The sequence below is a fragment of the Panthera pardus genome, unplaced genomic scaffold (genome assembly GCF_024362965.1).
Source record: "Panthera pardus isolate Hobbes unplaced genomic scaffold, ASM2436296v1 HiC_scaffold_12, whole genome shotgun sequence".
NCBI classification, from domain to species: Eukaryota; Metazoa; Chordata; class Mammalia; order Carnivora; family Felidae; genus Panthera; species Panthera pardus.
The window spans coordinates 16,064,488-16,077,148 of NW_026526677.1; the positions used below are offsets into that span (position 1 = coordinate 16,064,488).

Genomic DNA, 12,661 nt, shown 5'->3' on the forward strand with positions numbered 1-12,661 from the left:
TTCTTTATCCTTTCAGAGCCATGTTGTTCATATATAAACCTTGTGTAATATATTTTCTTGATAAGTTCTTAGTGTAGTATATTGGAACTGCCTTAGTTTCTTTAATAGTTGTAGTGTTCTGTCACATTGCTGTACTATAATTTATTTAAGTAGCACCCAACTGATGGGCCTGTATACTTCCAGTTTTTGGTGTTATAAACAGTATTCTCATTAATGCCCCTTTGCATACTTGGTGTACACCAGGTAAAAGTATATTTGAAGGCTATATTTCTAGAACTGGAATTGCTGGATTCAAAGGGCATATGCAGTTTTCAATATTGGGAAGATACTCTTGAGAACCTATTTTATGTTTTACAAGTGATATTATCCACTGAAGAATGTTACTGGTGGACGGAAAGATCTTAATGTTAGGGCGCCTAGGTGGCTCAGTTGGTTAAGTGTCCAGCTCTTGATTTTGGTTCAGGTCATGATCTCACGGTTTGAGTTCGAGCCTCGCGTAGGGCTTTGCGCTCACAGTGCTGAGCCTGCTTGGGATTCTCTGTTTTCCCCCTCTCTCTGCCCCATGCACACGCTGTCTTTCTCAAAAATAAATAAATAAACTTTAAAAAAGATCTTAAACTACCGCCCCAAAGAGTTACTTGAATGAACATAACGTGACCTGAAATGGAAAATTTAAGAAACCTCAAGATAAGCTTAATTATCAAACCCAGCAGCCATTATTGTTGAAGAGGCAGATTGCCCAGAGTAGGCAATTTCTACTATTTTCTAATTTCTACCAATTAGAAAAACATTTATGGTCCTGTGGCTCATTCAGTCCTCTCATAACACAACTCGAGGGGCTCCTGGGTGGCTCAGTTGGTTGGATGTCTGACTTTTGGTTTCTGCTCAGGTCATGATCTCATGGTGAGTTGGTGCAGAGCCTGCTTGTGATTCTTTGTCTCTCCCTCTCTCTGCCCCTCCCCTGCGGACGTGTGTGCGCTCTCTCTCTCAAAAATAAATAAATAAACCTTTATAAAAAAAAAAACCCACTCAGATGGATCATGAAACCATTTAGTCATCAGAATTAGTTGCAAGTAGTTGTTATAGCTAAGGTTTAATAATCACCTCAGACAATTAAAGAAAGTAATATTTTGAATCCCCCACCCCTCCAAAAAACACATTTTAATAACTGTCTTTATTTTACAAGTGGAGTGCTATGACTAGAAAGTACAAGCCTTACTGGCTGGTGGTGGAACGTGGGTCACTTAATCCGTTCTTTTCACTTTAGTTACCTTGTCTGAAAAATGGGAGTGAAAATGCTGAAGAATCTCCTTTGAACACCCAGAAAAATAAGTGTATAGTCATTTCCAGAAGGTTATGTATTATAGAAATGAGTCTTAAGAGACATCAAGATTATAAGGTAATTTTAAAAGTAACTCTGACAGTGTTTTAGAAAAAAATTAGTCACATTCTGCCTACATGGTACTAACATATGGTGCAGCCCTGATGAGCTGCACAAGTGGGCTGAAATCAAAATGCATTTGGAGAGAGGAGCAGTAGTGACTCACTAGATGAGACAGATTTGGCCTTATGGCAGGGCAGGGAAACTAAGGCGGAACTGGTGGTCTTAGAACATGCCAAATTTGAGCAAGTGATACATGAATATTATGGGAAAGTGGAATGACTGAACCCTTGGATTTGGATTAGCTGCTGGATTATAGCTTGGCCCCGTCTTTGTCCGTAGAGCCCCTACTTCTCCGCACAATGGGGAATTTTTGCTTCCTCTGACTTGTGTGTACATGGTTCTGTGTGTCTGAAGATAGAGGCCAGTAGGCAAATATTTAACATTGATATGCCTGGAACGTTGGGTTCAAACTAGAAAGATACATAGAAGAGTTAGCAGTTCTGCCCAAAGAAAGCTGCATGTTAGCTTGGCTACCATATGTAAATTGCTACTGCTACATCCAGCAATTTGTTGCCCAGGACTGACAGTGCTGCCAGGGAAACAGGAGGAGGAAAAGACAGAATGAGATTCCTACACCCCACTCCAGCCCCCAGTGGAGAGCTGTATGGGGAAGAGAAGGGGAATTCTTTTTTTTTTTTTTTTTTTAAATTATTTTTTATTTTTTTTTTTTAACGTTTATTATTGAGAGACAGAGAGAGAGCATGAGCATGGGAGGGACAGAGAGAGGGGGAGACATGGAATCCGGAGCAGGCTCCAGGCTCCGAGCTATCAACACAGAGAAGGGGAATTCTTAATGGGAATTTGAGAATTACTTTGAGTGTGTAGGCATTTTGAGACCACGTAGAAACAGAGATTTTTAAAAATGTATTTTGCATTCCCTATGTGTCTCATTTGACCACCTCCAAAATGCGATGCCTTGTTTTGATATGTATATAGTCATATGGAAAGATTACTAAACAGGAGATGAGAGGGCAGATTAAGGAAAGGAAGAACAAAGAACCAGACTCACCCACCCCCAGTTAACCTTAATGTGCTACTTATTTTTTGTAGCAATTTCAGAAGATTTAATAATTATGTTGGCCTTATGAAACAGGTTTTATATTTATTGGTTGTGAAATAAAGGTAAGGATGGTATTGGCAAAAGTCCGTCTTCAGGCCAATTCTGACTCTTGATTCTTAAATATGGATTGTTCACAAGAAAATGTTTGTAATTGTTAAGTGAAAAAAGTACATTAAACAATAGTATATACAGTCTGATCTGTAATTTGACAATAATTGTATGTATTGGAGTATGTATGCATAGAAAAAACCCTGGTAGGGAATGAACCAGAATGTGGTTTTATGTAAACGTGAATAAATAGGTAAAAATTTTAATTGAGGAAATAGAAAAATGAAGGGGGAATAAATACTTAATAAACATTCTATAAAAAGGGAGGAACTGCTCACAATATTGTTTTTACCCAAATACCACAATTTAATGGGGAAAAAAGACAGTTTTCTTTTTCCTCTTCTTATTTTCTTTTTAAATGTTTATTTTTGAGAGAGAGCGAGCACATGAGGGAGGGGCAGAGAGAGAGGGAGACAGAGAATCCAAAGCAGGCTCCATGCTGTCAGCGCAGAGTCTGATGTGGGGCTTGAACTCAAGAACTGTGAGATCATGGCCTGAGCCGAAACAAAGAGTCAGATGCTTAACCGACTGAGCCACCCAGGCGCCCCAAAAAAGACAGTTTTCTTACTAAAAAGTTGAAATATTTATGTGTAGATATCTCAGTTGAAGAAAATGTTAGTGGGGAAGGGTGGCTGGGTGGCTCAGTCGTTTGAGCATCTGACTTCATTTCGGTTCAGGTCGTGATCTCAGCATCGTAAGATCAAGCCCTACGTCCATCTCACTGTCTGACCATGGATCCTGCTTGGGATTCTCACTCATTCTCTGTCTCAAGTAAATAAACTTAAAAAAAAATGTTAGTGAAAAATTTATAAATTAGAGCAGATAAACCAGGGAATTCATTTCAACAGTTGAAGGTCTGATATGTGTCATCTTTATTCCAGGTATCCTGAGGCTATAAATAGAAAAGGAAGTACTCATGACTTGTTCTCAAATTAGTAGCATTCGAAATCTGTTTCATTGGGGCACTTGGCTGGCTCAGTCGGTCGGCAGTTCGTGAGTTCAAGCCCCACGTCAGGCTTGCACTGACAGCTCAGAGCCTGGAGCCTGCTTCAGATTCTGTCTCCCCCCCTTCTGCCCCTCCCCTGCTTGCACTCTGTCTCTCTCTAAAATAAAATAACGTAAAAAAAAAAAATATTTTATTAGCAAAAATTTAGAAATGAGGTTTACACATAATTTTTCTCAGGTGTATCCCACATGTGGTAGGGACTAAACTAGAATTTGGGTTACTTTGTAAAATCAGTTTGGAGAAAATAGAATTATGTTTTTATTTTACTTTTTTTTTTAATTAAATTTTTTAATGTTTATTTTTGAGAGAGAGAGAGCGCGCTCATGAGGAGTGGAGGGGCAGAGAGGGAGACACACAATCCAAAGCAGGTTCCAGGCTCTGTCTGAGCTGTTAGCACAGAGCTGGATGTGGGGCTCAAACTCACACAACAGCGAGATCATGACCTGAGCCGAAGTCGGACGCTTAACTCACTGAGCCACCCAGGGACCCCTTATTTTACTTTATTTTTAAAGATTTTATTTTTTAAGCAACCTCTGTACCCATTGTGAGCCTTGAAGTCACAACCCTATGATCAAGTCACATGACCACTGACTGAGCCAGCCAGGTGCCCCAGAATTCTGTTTTTAGATGATTTAGTGATAATCTGGATTAATCTAGTGCTGTCATATAGTTTTGCAGATCGGGAAACTGAGGACCAGAAAAAAGTGACGCATTCAGGATCACGCAGATGACATCAGATCTGGGCTTTGACAAACTTTTTTGTCACCTTGCAGCAAGGAGAGTCAGAGGGGAATATTCTAACAATCATGATCCCCTTAGACATCTGAGGAGAGCTGTGGATTCTCTCTTCAGGGAGCCTCCTGTGTCTGTTTTTATGCAGTTTAACAAAAAAATATCATAGGGTAGTGTTCATAGACCTACCTTTCCCCATAGCCCATACGTGGATTTTGAAGAGATGTGAGGGCCCCAGATTAAGCATCTTGATGAAAAAGGAAAGTTAAAAAAAAAAAATTGTTTCCATGTTGCACAATAATATTAACATACTCATCTGTACACCTGAAAACCGGTTGAGAGGGTAACTTTTATGTGTTTTTGACCACAGTTTTTTAAAGCTGGAAAAAATTGTTACCGCTAAAGAGCACATACTGGCCAGTGGAGAAGGAGATGAGATTGAGATCTGTTTATAAATTTCTCTACCAGGATCAGGAAAAAGGAATACACATAGATGATTCAGTCACTAAAGAGAAGCCCCAAACTTAAGCCTAAATCATGGAAATGGTAGCCATAGAGCAAGTGTTTACAAGGGGGAAAATGATTTTTCTAGATCCCACAGAGAAAGTGTTAAGTTTTATCCCTACTAATCTAGACAAGTCAGAACTAAGCCTGATGTAGTGCAGGGCCTGGACTGTTCAACATAGAGACGTTTATTACAATAGAAGGTGATACTCTGGGGATGAGGGGCTAGCAGGGAATTTATTGTGCGCTTCAGCGTACCTATTTAATCCACCTAACCACCTACAGGTTACATATGAGAGATACAGTTAATGGTTTCTCTGCATTCAGTCTTGGGCCACCTATTTGTTGCTGTGTGCTTTCACACATTTTATTTCATTTAACGTTAGATTCTATCTACTGTTAGTTGTGGTGTCCAGGATCCTGGATTACAGTCTGGTAGCAACTGTTCCCTGCGACAGGTTCCTAAGGAATTCAGGTAGATTGGAGTACCAGGCAAACTCTACTGGGTTCTAGCACCAGTCCCTGGTGGAGTTTTGCATCATGATGAGCTGGGCTAGCCAGGAAAGTTTCTCAGTTCATCTTTTTATCTGGTTACTTGACTTTGTAGGATACGAGGGTGAGACAGATGTGCAGTTTACCGGTGCACTAAACCCAAACTTTTTATTGAACCAGCCATATAATAGGAAAAAGAAAGAAGCAAGAGTATTGCAAAGCAGTCTAAAAGGTAACAGACATTTTTAAAAAGAGCTCAGTTTTCCTTAGTAATTCCTATGGTTTCTTTCCTCTTCAGTTAGAAATGTGTACAGTAGCTTGGTTGTATTCTGGGCATCCATTTGGTTCCTATGGGGGTATGTAGTTAAGTCCTCTTATTTTACAGGTGAGGAAGCTGACACATCAAGATGTTGATGAACTTGCCCACATCTGCTGATTAACAGCAGGAAGTTTTCACTTAATTGTATTTCTCTTGTGACAGTTGAGATTTTGGATATTTACCTACTTAGAAGATTTGCCATTAAAAAATGGTCAGACTCAACTTTATAGTCCTCCTCATTTAAGGTCTTTTCCGTGGCTTGTGTGCATGATCTTCATTGTGGACAATTTTAACTTGAGTCAGCCTTTCACCCAGGGGTCCAACTGCCTGACTTTATATTTCAACTTCTTCATTGCCTGGATTCTCGTGGTCTTGAGAGTTATTTCATTTCTTTGTGTGTCTTCTCATCTGTAAATGGAGATAGACTGGGTATGAGGATTAAATATAAAGCACCCAAAACACTGTATGGCATACAGTAAGGGCTCAAAAAAATGTTACCTGTTAAAATTATTGCTACTTTAGGGGTGCCTGGGTGGCTCAGTCAGTTAAGCATCCGACTTTGGCTCAGGTCATGATCTCATGATTCGTGACTTCGAGCTCCGCATCAGGCTCTCTACTGTCAGCGTGGAGCCTGCTTCAGATCCCGTCTCCCTCTCTCTCTCTGACCCTTCCCCTCTCACTCACTCTCTCTCTTGTAAAAATAAATAAAAACATTTAAAATTTTAAAAAAATCATTGCCAGTTTATAAAATGTCTGGACATTTCTCACTACTTCTAGGTAATGAGGTTCACAGTTACTTCTACTGCCCCCCCCTCCAGTTTTTTCTTTCTTTTTTTTTTTTTTTAAAGTAAGCTCTGTGCCAAGTCACGACCCTGAGATCAAGAGTTGCGTGCTCTACTGACTGAGCCAGCCAGGTGCCCCAAGGTTTGCAAATCTTAAATACTATATTTTGTCAACCCAAGGATGCACATATTTATTACCATTGATGGCATTGGAAGCTCCTTGATTTCTGGTAATCTTTTAGATTCTAAAGCTAGAAAAATCTGTTCAAAAAACTATTCATCTCAAAACTGGATAATAAAATTGGTGAATTATCTATTATATTGAATTATCCAGGCGTTTTTTCATATTTTCCAGGAGATTTGGGGTTACCGTGAGGACAGGAAAGGCAAAAGGTGGGGCCTACCTTACCCACCTCTGTCTACAACCTGAATAGCTTCACTTTTATGTTTAGGGGAGAAACACTTATGCCTTTAAAAACATTTGGAAGTCTCTAATCTGAATAGTTGTTCAGTTCTTCATTAGTTCCCAGCCTTTTATGAAAAAAGTTTTCAAGGTATCAAGGGCATTTACTAACAATTGTTGAGTTGGTGAGTCATACTAATGAGGCCAAGGTCATGAGTTCAGTTCGTATGTAGGTCATTGAGCATTACTGTGCCTGCTGCCAGCCCCTGTATCTAGAGTTTGTTATTCTGTGCATACTAGTAAGAGTTGCTGATGGTGAGTGAGGCAGTGGCCATCCTTCTGGGAAGGACACTGTTTTGTCACTTACTAAACATACAGGCTCTATAGGCCAACAGAAAATTCTGAGAAAGAAAAAAAAGGGTTCATGATCTTGCCTGTCCTAAGGAAGGCATGTAGGAGATCTGAGTGCTTTTATATCAGTCCAGAGAGGTAATGGTGTTCGTTCATTCTTGGATCTTTTTATTTGCTTGCTTGCTTGCTTGTTTGTTTGTTTAATTAATCTCTACACCCAGCGTGGGGCTCAAACTCACAACCCCGAGATCAAGAGTCCCATGCTGTCCTGACTGAGCCAGCTAGGTGCCCCTGTGACTGCATCTTTAAAACATGGCAAGATCATATGAATTCCAAGAAATATTCCAAAACCAAATATAATTTTATCCTTCCTTGGGGAAATTGTGCGGTAGGTAGTTTGCCTTTTAGAGTTCCCTGTACCACTGACTTGCTAAGTGCAGTTTTAAAATTTCATAGGAAGTCATGTTTTGAACATGTTAACATGTCACAAGTAGGTGAATACGGCTTGTTTTCCTCAAAGCTAGCTTGCTCTTCATCCTTCTTTCCTCTGTTGCCTTGTGCACCACCACCCACCACCCTGCCATTGGTGTTCCTTTCCCCCCTTAACTCTTTTTCACCTCTCTTTGGAACTGCCTTTATACCTCCCCTTATGGTGATTGAGAAAGGTGGAGATTATCTTAAACAGACTTCTGTGGAGCTCCAAGGAGGTACAGGACAAATGCAGTCCAGGCTTCCTCACAGAGCTTAGGCATTTTGTTTGGTTCCCCACAGAAATGAAAGATGTGAAAAACAAACCTAACGCTTTTAGGTTCCATTCAGCTTTCCTCTCTCCCCAAAGCATTTGTTTTCTGACAGACAAGGCAACAATATGTAGGAAAAGCAAAACTGGGAAGGCAAAGCTTTTAAAGAATATACCTTCTTGTGTATTAAGCTTCCCACCGTCTTTCTTCAAGTGACAAGGATCTGTGTGGAGGAAGAGAGTGCTGATCCTTTTTTGGGTGTTTGAGTTTTCCTTTAAGAAGTCTTTGATGACTTAGGAGTAGGGTGATTAATATCTACTAATGTGTTTGTTTCTTTAATTTTTTTTTCTTTTTTCTTTTTTCTTTTTTCTTTTTTCTCTTGGCTAGGCAATTAGGGTGTTCCTTAACCCTTTTAGGGCTGCTTTGTTTTCTGGGACCTAGACGTGTGTCTCTCACTCTTTTATACATTGGCCCTTCGTAATAATCTCAGGCCTCTCTTTTGCTCTCTGCTTCTGGAGATTCCCCAGCTAGGATGCAGCCTGAGTCTGGTCTAACAGCTTCACACAACAGCAGTGTTTCTCAACTGTTCGTGCACGTTTCATATGACATTTTGGGAAACGTGACTCTCTGGTCTTTTCTTTGCCCTTTACCTCTTCTAGAATAAAATGAACAAGTAGGACTTCAACCTGTTCTCTACCATCCAAGGTAGTAACTGCTATTCCAGAGCCTTCTCAAGACACACTGTCTCAGTAAAAGTTTGTACCTCCTAGATACTGGTCACATTGGGGTTAGAATCCCTTGTGCAGATTATTTTAGCATCTAAATCCTTAGAGTAGTCCCCACCTTAAATGATGATAATGATACAGGATTAAGTGAGGTATTGTGAATTTAGTAAATGTAAGTTCCTTTCCTCTTAATAATTTTTGATGATGTAGGCAGGTCCAAGTAAAATGCTTTTAGAAGTTTTTTTGTTAACCCGGATTTTGCCTTAAAATGATTGGAGGCATCACTACTTCATTAGCAAAATTGGAAACCAATTAGATCCATATGAAAAGTCAAATTAAGTACTTAAGCACCTATTTGGACCAGGAACCTCTTTGTCTTTAGGAAGGGTAGGTAGAGTGCAGTGTCTCATAGTTCTGGTTTTCACTTTGTCTTTCAGAATTCTTACTTTCCAAAGTAGACTTCATCCTTGATGACTTTTGGCAGTTCTCTGTCTTTACCCAGGGCCAGACAGAAGTATAGCCGGCAGGGGTGGACATGAAAGTTTGTAGGAATTTGGGCAGCTTTATAGAATCAATCAGCTTTACTTGCAAGATTGTTCGATAATGTTTAAAAATAAATCAAATCGGTTTTGTGGTTCGTCTGTTTGCTTTTAGCTTCAATTAACTTCCCCATCTTCTGATTTTTTTTGGTTTCAGTGGTTCACCACCGCCCTAGGGCCACTGAGATGCATTTATACAGACAGGAACTTTGTTGCCTTTGAAGAGTTTTATGCCTGGTACCTGCCTATTCAGGAAGGTTGCTTTGGGGAAATAGCGTGGTCTCTCCACATTAATAACATGACCCTTAATTGCTAAAAGAATTATATAGCCTTTAGCTCTCTCGTAGTTTCTCATCCAAAAGCAGATGCTAAAAATGAGGTTTTTTGTGACCTAAATGTACTGAAATTCAGCCTCATAAGTTCTGGTCATTGTTTTGCTATTTGTTGTGATATTTAGGGACAAACCTGTATTAAGTCTTTTAGTACTTTTACTTTCCCATCTTTTAAATTGATGGTGTTTTAAAATTAACTTTGAGATGTTAAATGCAATTAATATTTTAAGGTATTGTGTACTTTAACAATGGGAGAGGGAGAAGGAGTTGTTTTATCTTTTTTCTTTTAATTTTTAAAATTATTTTATTTTTGAGAGAGAGGGACACACAGTATGTGAGCAGGGGAAAGGCAGAGAGAGAGGGAGACACAGAATCTGAAGCAGGCTCCGAGCCGTCAGCACAGAGACTGACACGGAGCTCAAACTCGCGAATCGCGAGATCGTGACTTGAGCTGAAGTAGGATGCCCAACTGACTGAGCCACCCAGGTGCCCCCCCCCCCCTTTTTCCTTTTTTTTTTTTTTAAATCTTCAGCCATGGTGACAAAGGGGGGCATTTCTTTGGAAAGAAACTACATTTCTGGTATTATGAGAAGTGTAGGCATGGTCCACTTATTTTTCTTTCCTTGGTTTTTTAGAGTGAAGACATAGTCCAGAGAGGTGTAAAGCCACAGGTATGGGCTAACTGCTGGATGAGTGTGCTCTATGGTCATCTCTTTAACCTTCTTGCATGAGGCCTGTTGTGCAGATTTGAAAACGTTGCATTCAGAAAGGTGATGGCTTTTTTCCTATATTATGGGGTGTAATTTCCTATTCCTAGGAAGCTAGAAATATTTTCTTTCTTTCTCAACTTTCTCCTTAGCTGTTTCCCAAAGCAGGCTTATCTCCCACTTGAACTAGCTGTTGCCTAGTTGCGCGCGTGCGTGTGTGTGTGTGTGTGTGTGTGTGTGTGTGTGTGTGTTTGTACACACAGCAGCTACCCGGCTAACTTTCTTTCCCCATTCCAGTTCAAACTGGAAGACCCTGAGTAAACCAGAATAAGGATGAGGACAGAACTTAGTGGATTCCACACAAATACTACCCACCTGGAATCAGAATTTGTTCAACATACTGATTTTTTAATCACCACTGGAGCTGAAATAAAGTTTAAAGTTACGTAGTATATTGTTACAAACTAAGAATTACACTAAATTCCAGAACCAATTTGGGATCTGAAAATACGACCTGATTTGAAGGGTGGTCACAATTTGACAGGACAGTTTTATTAGGTCAGGGTTAGTTTCAGAAACTCCAAGGGAGGCTTTGAGTTTATACTTTTGCCAACAAAACTAAGCACAGAAGAGGATCTTTCTGCTAGTCATTATCTTTGACACTGATTGGGGGAGGAGGCAGTAGTGATTAAGGATAGAGAGAGGAAATAGTAAAGTTTTTAGATTTCAAAAGTGTTCGTTTTCCCCCCTGTCAGCCTTGTCGTATCCTCTCAGTATACCATAAATGATCATTTTAATATCAAACCAATTTGCATACAACAATGACTAAACTTGGTGCTTTTTGCCTACAGTGATTATAGATTTGAAATAGAAAAAAAATGTTTTACAACATTTAAACTCCCCCATCCCGAGGTCAGAAATTTTTTCATTGTCTAGGCTTTTATTGGAAACTCAGAGGTTTTGGGCTTTTGTGCAAAAAGGTGATTTTATTAAAGCACAGGGACAGGACCCATGGGCAGGAAGAGCTGCCTATCAAAAAACATTTAAAAAAAATTATACTTAACTGCCACATTTTTACAAAAAAGCTCCCACAAAGTGAGATGTCAAGTAGATGATTACATAAATTGGTCAGTATAATTAAAAAAAAATTGTTTTTTTTTAATGTTTATCTGTTTTTGAGAGATAGAGAGCCAGAGCGAGAGCAGGGGAGGGGCAGAGAGAGAGGGAGACACAGAATCTGAAGCAGGCTCCAGGCTCTGAGCTGTCAGCACAGAGCTGGACAAGGAGCTCGAACCCATGAACTGTGAGATCATGACTTGAGCCAAAGTGAAGTCAGCCACTTAACTGACTGAGCCACCCCGGCTCCCCTTTTATGTTAATCAAAAAAAAATATTTTTAAATGTTTATTTTTGGGAGAGAGAGTGCACACAGGGGAGGGGCAGAGCAGTATATTTTTGCCTATGCAAAGTACTGGATTGGGAGCTCTGGGAGGCTCCCAATTGATCGTATTAGAAGTACTCAATTTTTGAAGTGAAATTCAAGCCCATAAAGGTTTTAAGCTAAAAATTCTAAGTGTGGTTGGTTATTTTCAAGTGGTATCAGTTGCTTACTTCTTTTCTACAACCCTTCTATCCTCTAACTACCAGAAGCTTTGGGGGGAAATATCCAGTCCACTTAACTGTCTGAGGTTATAACTTTTTCGTAGATTATTACACTTCTCATATACACTGATGGTGATTTTTAATGACATAGGTTCTCTTTTATAATTTGGCAGTAAGCTCTAATTTCCTCTGTGCTCATATAACCAGGCTTCACATTTTTGCCCTTCAAAACACATTTAGATTATTGAGCTAGAAGTATAAAATCCCTTCACTTGTCATTGAACTCCTCCCTGGTTATGTCAGTCAAGATAGACAGCCTGACGTTCGCATGTGCCACCTGAGCCTTTTTGCTCAACTATGCTTTTCTTTGCTCTTTCACTCTTTTGACGAAACGACTGCTGTGATTTCTGGCACTTCTAGTCCAGTTTTTAAAGTGTTTATTCCACTCCAATGTTCTAAATGCAGGCTGTGCTGTTCTTTAAAGGGTTTCCCTTATCTACTGATCAGTTTTAATGATTTTGGTTCTTAATGTTATGGCAGGCTGATTGCCCCTACCCTAACATCATTGGGCTTTGAATTGTTGCCCTTAGAAAAGAAGTAGAGAATATTCAAAGCAAAGAAAACTAAGACCACAAGGGAAAGAAGAGGAAACCTTGAGTGTATAAACTCATAATGAGAGGACACACGGTAAAAAGGGACTGAGGGAAAGTTACCTCTTGTAGCAGACCATTGGTTATAACCGTTCTTCCATCTCTTTATTTCTAATGCATCCTTTGTGGGAAAAGCTTGGAATGTGTTTCTGAATCAGAAATTTAA

At 39.7% G+C, this 12,661-nt stretch overlaps 1 protein-coding gene across 9 annotated transcripts in view; it reads left to right on the forward strand.

Moving 5' to 3' along the window:
• CELF1 (CUGBP Elav-like family member 1) overlaps positions 1–12,661 on the forward strand; it is a 75,091-nt gene that overhangs the window by 28,039 nt on the left and 34,391 nt on the right. For 4 of the 9 annotated variants that reach the window (XM_053899709.1, XM_053899708.1, XM_053899712.1 and 1 more), the window contains exon 2: positions 10,173–10,208. The exons of 4 other annotated variants lie outside the window; for them this stretch is intronic. The gene's annotated coding sequence lies outside the window, so the exon portion shown is untranslated. Of the gene's footprint in view, positions 1–10,172; positions 10,209–12,661 lie in introns of those variants that run through there. One more of the 9 variants, XM_053899707.1, reaches the window with a different exon arrangement.